Source organism: Arachis hypogaea, chromosome 12 (genome assembly GCF_003086295.3).
Source record: "Arachis hypogaea cultivar Tifrunner chromosome 12, arahy.Tifrunner.gnm2.J5K5, whole genome shotgun sequence".
NCBI classification, from domain to species: domain Eukaryota; kingdom Viridiplantae; phylum Streptophyta; class Magnoliopsida; order Fabales; family Fabaceae; genus Arachis; species Arachis hypogaea.
Window position 1 is genome coordinate 63,804,522 of NC_092047.1, and position 6,386 is coordinate 63,810,907.

A 6,386-nucleotide genomic window follows, 5' to 3' on the forward strand; every position below is an offset into this window, starting at 1 on the left:
GTTATTGATTCTCCTAGTTCAGTAAGATGATTCTTGAACACAGCTTCTTTATGAGTCTTGGCCGTGGCCCTAAGCACTTTGTTTTCCAGTATTACCACCGGATACATAAATGCCACAGACACATAATTGGGTGAACCTTTTCAGATTGTGACTCAGCTTTGCTAAAGTCCCCAACTAGAGGTGTCCAGGGTTCTTAAGCACACTCTTTTTTTGCTTTGGACCTTGACTTTAACCGCTCAGTCTCAAGTTTTCACTTGACACCTACACGCCACAAGCACATGGTTAGGGACAGCTTGGTTTAGCCGCTTAGACCAGGATTTTATTCCTTTAGGCCCTCCTATCCAATGATGCTCAAAGCCTTGGGATCCTTCTTATTTACCCTTGCCTTTTGGTTTTAAGGGTTATTGGCTTTTTGCTCTTGCCTCTTGGTTTTAAGAGCTTTTGGCTTTTTCTGCTTGCTTTTTCTTTTTCTTTCTATTTTTTTTCGCCTATTTTTTTTTTCTGCAAGCTTTGTTCTTTGCTGCTTTTTCTTGCTTCAAGGATCATTTTTATGATTTTTCAGATTATCAAATAACATGTCTCCTAGTCATCATTCTTTCAAGAGCCAACATATTTAACATTCTTAAACAACAACTTCAAAAGACATATGCACTGTTCAAGCATACATTCAGAAAACAAGAAGCATTGTCACCACATTAATATAATTAAGCTAAGTTCAAGGATAAATTCGAAACTCATGTACTTCTTGTTCTTTTGAATTAAAACATTTTTCATTTAAGAGAGGTGATGGATTCATAGGACATTCATAACTTTAAGACATAGTCACTAACTACTAATGATCATGTAATGAAGACACAAACATAGATAAGCACATAACATAGAAAACGAAAAACAGAAGAATTAAGAACAAGGAATGAATCCACCTTAGTGATGGTGGCGTTTCCTTCTTGAGGAACCAATGATGTCCTTGAGCTCTTCTATGTCTCTTCCTTGTCTTTGTTGTTCCTCCTTCATTGCTTTTTGATCTTCTCTTATTTCATGAAGCATGATGGAGTGCTCTTGATGTTCCACCCTTAGTTGTCCCATATTGGAACTCAATTCTCCTAGGGAGGTGTTGATTTGCTCCCAATAATTTTGTGGAGGAAAGTGCATTTGAGGCATCTCCGGGATCTCATGGTAATGAGCTTCTTGCGCCTCTTGAGCTCCATGGATGGGCTCTCTTGCTTGCTCCATCTTTTTCTTAGTGATGGGCTTGTCCTCTTTGATGAGGATATCTCTCTCTATGTCAATCCCAGCCGAATTGCATAGGTGGCAAATGAGGTGAGGAAAGGCTAACCTTGCCATAGTGGAGGACTTGTCAGCCACCTTGTAGAGTTCTTGAGGTATAATCTCATGAACTTCCACCTCTTCTCCAATCATGATGCTATGGATCATGATGGCCCGGTCTATAGTAACTTCAGACCGGTTGCTCGTGGGAATGATTGAGCATTGAATGAACTCCAACCATCCTCTAGCTACAGGCTTGAGGTCCAATCTTCTTAGTTGAACCGGCTTGCCTTTGGAGTCAATCTTCCATTGAGCTCCTTCTACACATATGTCCATAAGGACTTGGTCCAACCTTTGATCAAAGTTGACTCTCCTTGTGTAGGGGCATGCGTTCTCTTCCATGTTTGGCAAGTTGAACGCCAACCTCACATTTTCTGGACTAAAATCTAAGTATTTCCCCCGAACCATTGTAACATAGTTCTTTGGATCCGGGTTCTTACTTTGATCATGGTTCTTGGTGATCCATGCATTGGCATAGAACTCTTGAACCATTAGGATGCCGACTTGTTGAATGGGATTTGTTAGAACTTCCCAACCTCTTCTTTGAATTTCATGTCGGATCTCCGGATACTCATTTCTTTTGAGTTTGAAAGGGATCTCAGGGATCACCTTCTTCTTGGCCACAACATCATAGAAGTGGTCTTGATGGGCTTTGGAGATGAACCTTTCCATCTCCCATGACTCGGATGTGGAAGCTTTTGTCTTCCTTTTCCCCTTTCTAGAGGATTCTCCGGTCTTAGGTGCCATCAATGGTAATGGAAAAACAAAAAGCTTATGCTTTTACCACACCAAACTTAGAGTTTTGCTCGCCCTCGAGCAATAAAAGGAAGAATAGATGAAGAAGAAGAAGAAATGGAGGAGAGGGAGAGTGGGAAGTGTTTCGGCCAAGAAGGGTGTAGAGAGGTGTGTTGTGTGAATTTGATGAAGAATAGAGGGCTTTATATAGGGAAGGGAGGGGGGGTTAAGGTTCGGCCATAAGGGTGGGTTTGGGTGGGAAATTGGTTTTGAATTTTGAAGGTAGGTGGAGTTTATGAGGTAGGTTTATTGGGAAGAGTGGGTGGATGTGAGTGGTGAAGGTTTAATGGGGAAGAGGGTTTATGGGATTGTGTGAAAGAGGGGTGAGAAGAAGTGAGTGGAGGTAGGTGGGGATCCTGTGGGGTCCACAGATCCTGAGATGATCCTGTGGGGTCCACAGATCCTGAGGTGTTCAAGGATTTACAACATTGCACCAAATTAGGCATGTAAAATGCCCTTGCACACAACTCTGGGCGTTCAGCGCCAGGTTGGTGCCCATTTTGGGCGTTCAACACCCATTTGTTGCCATTTCTGGTGTTGAACGCCAGAACCATGCTTGTTCTGGGCGTTCAGCGCCAGGATGCTGCCCATTTTAGGCGTTCAGCGCCAGAACCATGCTCTGTTCTGGCGTTGAACGCCAGACATATGCTTCCTCCAGGGTGTGATTTTTCTTCTGCTGTTTTTGATTCCGTTTTCAATTTTTATATTTATTTTGTGACTCCACATGATCATGAACCTATAAAGACATATAACTAAGAAAAATATTGTTAGATAAATAAAAATTGGGTTTCCTTCCAACAAGCGCTTCTTTAATGTCAATAGCTTGACAGTGGGCTCTCATGGAGCCTCACAGATATTCAGAGCATTGTTGAGACTCTCCAACACCAAACTTAGAGTTTGGATATGGGAGTTCAACACCAAACTTAGAGTTTGGTTGTGGCCTCCCAACACCAAACTTAGAGTTTTACTGTGGGAGCTTTGTTTGACTCTGCTTTGAGAGAAGCTTTTTCTGCTTCCTCTCCATGGATGCAGAGGGAGATCCTTGAGTTGTGAACACAAGGTTGTCCTCATTCAATTGAAGGATCACTTCTCCTCTGTCCACATCAATCATAGCTCTTGCTGTGGCTAGGAAAGGTCTTCCTAGGATGATGGATTCATCCTCTTCCTTTCCAGTATCCAGGACTATGAAATCATCAGGGATGTAAAGGCCTTCAACCTTTACCAGCACGTTCTCTACTTGTCCATAAGCCTGTTTTCTTGAATTGTCTGCCATCTCTAATGAGATTTTAGCAGCTTGCACCCCATAGATTCCCAGTTTCTCTATTACAGAGAGAGGCATGAGGTTTATCCCTGAACCAAGGTCACACAGAGCCTTAAAGATCATGGTGCCTATGGTACAAGGTATTATGAACTTTCCAGGATCCTGTTTCTTCTGAAGCAATGTCAGTTGATCCAGATCACTTAGTTCATTGGTGAACAAGGGAGGTTCATCTTCCCAAGTCTCAATATCAGATAATTTGGCATTCAGCTTCCTGATTGCACCAAGGAACTTGGCAGTTTGCTCTTCAGTAACATCCTTATTCTCTTCAGAAGAGGAATACTCATCAGAGCTCATGAAGGGCATAAGGAGGTTCAATGGAATCTCTATGGTCTCTAGATGAGCCTCAGAGTCCTTTGGTTCCTCAGAGGGAAGCTCCTTATTGGTCACTGGACATCCCAGGAGGTCTTCTTCCTTGGGATTTACGTCCTCCTCTCCTTCTTTGGGTTCGGCCATGGTGCTTATGTCAATGGCCTTGCACTCTCCTTTTGGGTTCTCTTCTGTATTGCTTGGGAGAGTACTAGGAGGGATTTCAGTGATCCTCTTACTCAGCTGGCCCACTTGTGCTTCCAAATTTCTAATGGAAGACCTTGTTTCATTCATGAAACTCACAGTGGCCTTGGACAGATCAGAGACTAAGTTTGCCAAATTAGAAGTATTTTTTTCAGAGTTCTCTGCCTGTTGCTGAGTGGATGATGGAAAAGGTTTATTATTGTTAAACCTGTTTCTTCCACCATTATTAAAGCCTTGTTGAGGCTTTTGATCCTTCCATGAGAAATTTGGATGATTTCTCCATGATGAGTTATAGGTGTTTCCATAAGGTTCACCTAAGTAATTCACCTCTGCTATTGCAGGGTTCTCAGGATCATAAGCTTCTTCTTCATAAGAAGCCTCTTGAGTACTGTTGGATGCAGCTTGCATTCCATTCAGACTTTGAGAGATCATATTGACTTACTGAGTCATTATTTTGTTCTGAGCCAATATGGCATTCAGAGTATCAACTTCAAGAACTCCCTTCTTCATAGGTGTCCCATTACTCACAGGATTCCTCTCAGAAGTGTACATGAACTGGTTATTAGCAACCATGTCAATGAGTTCTTGAGCTTCTGCAGGCGTTTTCTTTAGGTGAATGGATCCACCTGTAGAAGTATCCAATGACATCTTTGATAACTCAGACAGACCATCATAGAATATATCCAGGATGGTCAATTCTGAAAGCATGTCAGAAGGACACTTTTTGGTCAGTCCTTTGTATCTCTCCCAAGCTTCATAGATGGATTCACCTTCTTTCTGTCTGAAGGTTTGAACATCCACTCTAAGCTTGCTCAGCTTTTGAGGAGGAAAGAACTTGGCTAGGAAAGCCTTGACCAGCTTATCCCAAGAGTTCAGACTATCCTTAGATTGAGAGTCCAACCATATTCTAGCTCTGTCTCTTACAGCAAATGGGAAAAGCATGAGCCTGTAGACTTCAGGATCTACTCCATTAGTCTTAACAGTATCACAGATCTGCAAGAATTCAGTTAAGAACTGAAAAGGATCTTCAGATGGAAGTCCATGAAACTTGTAGTTCTGCTGCATCAGAGAAACTAATTGAGGTTTCAGCTCAAAGTTGTTTGCTCCAATGGCAGGAATGGAGATGCTTCTTCCATGTAAATTGGAATTAGGTGCAGTAAAGTCACCAAGCATCCTCCTTGCATTATTATTATTTTCGGCTGCCATCTCCTCTTCCTGTTCGAAAATTTCTGACAGGTGCTTGCTGGTTTGTTGTAATTTAGCTTCTCTTAATTTTCTCTTCAGAGTCCTTTCAAGTTCTGGATCTGCTTCAACAAGAATGTTCTTGTCCTTGCTCCTGCTCATATGACAAAGAAGAGAGCACAGAAAAATAATAATAATAGAGATCCTTTATACCACAATATAGGGATCCCTTTGTGAGTGGAAGAAAAGAGGGAGACAAAGAATGTGATGTAAAGAAAGAAACACAAATATGAGGAGGGCAGAGATGTGAGATGAGATGTTAGTAAATGAATAGATAAATAGAATAAGATGGGAGAGGGAGAATTTTCAAAAATAATTTTTTGAAAAAGAGTTAGTGATTTTCGAAAATAGTTTTTGAAAAAGGTTAGTATTTTTTTTCGAAAAATTTTAAAACCAAAAATAAAAATAGTTAGTTAATAAAAAAGAAATTTTTGAAAAAGAGGGAAGATATTTTCGAAAATTAGAGAGAGAGAGTTAGTTAGGTAGTTCTGAAAAAGTTAAGGAACAAACAAAAAGTTAGTTAGTTAGTTGAAACAAATTTTGAAAAGATAAGAAGTTAGGAAGTTAGAAAAGATATTTTGAAATCAAATTTTTGAAAAAGATAAGATAAGAAGATATTTTGAAAAGATATGATTGAAATTAGTTTTGAAAAAGATTTGATTTTTAAAATCACAATTAATGACTTGATTCATAAGAAATCACAAGATATGATTCTAGAACTTAAAGTTTGAATCTTTCTTAACAAGCAAGTAACAAACTTGAAATTTTTGAATCAAAACATTAATTGTTATTGTTATTTTCGAAAATTTGGTACAAAAATAAGAAAAAGATTTTTGAAAAATATTTTTGGAATTTTCGAAAATAACTAAGAAATTTGAAAAAGATTTGATTTTTGAAAAAAAAGATTTTGAAAAAGGTGAGATTTTTAAATTGAAAATTTGATTTGACTCATAAAAACAACTAGATTTTTTTAAAAATTTTTGAAAGAGTCAACTCAAATTTTCGAATTTATGAGAGAAAAAAAACGAAAAGATATTTTTTTGATTTTTGAATTTTTATGATGAGAGAGAAAATTAAAAACATCATTTTCATGTTTTTCTCTTTTATTTTTGAATCAAAACAAGGAATGCATGCAAGAATGCTATGAATGTCAAGATGAACACCAAGAACACTATGAAGATCATGATGAACA

At 39.1% G+C, this 6,386-nt stretch overlaps 1 non-coding gene across 1 annotated transcript; it reads left to right on the top strand.

The window, feature by feature from the left end:
* Positions 1-4,654: 4,654 nt before the first annotated feature.
* Positions 4,655-4,762, top strand: LOC112731860 (small nucleolar RNA R71). The gene has a single exon (XR_003167614.1). It is a non-coding gene; the product is annotated as a small nucleolar RNA R71 (small nucleolar RNA).
* Positions 4,763-6,386: the final 1,624 nt, after the last annotated feature.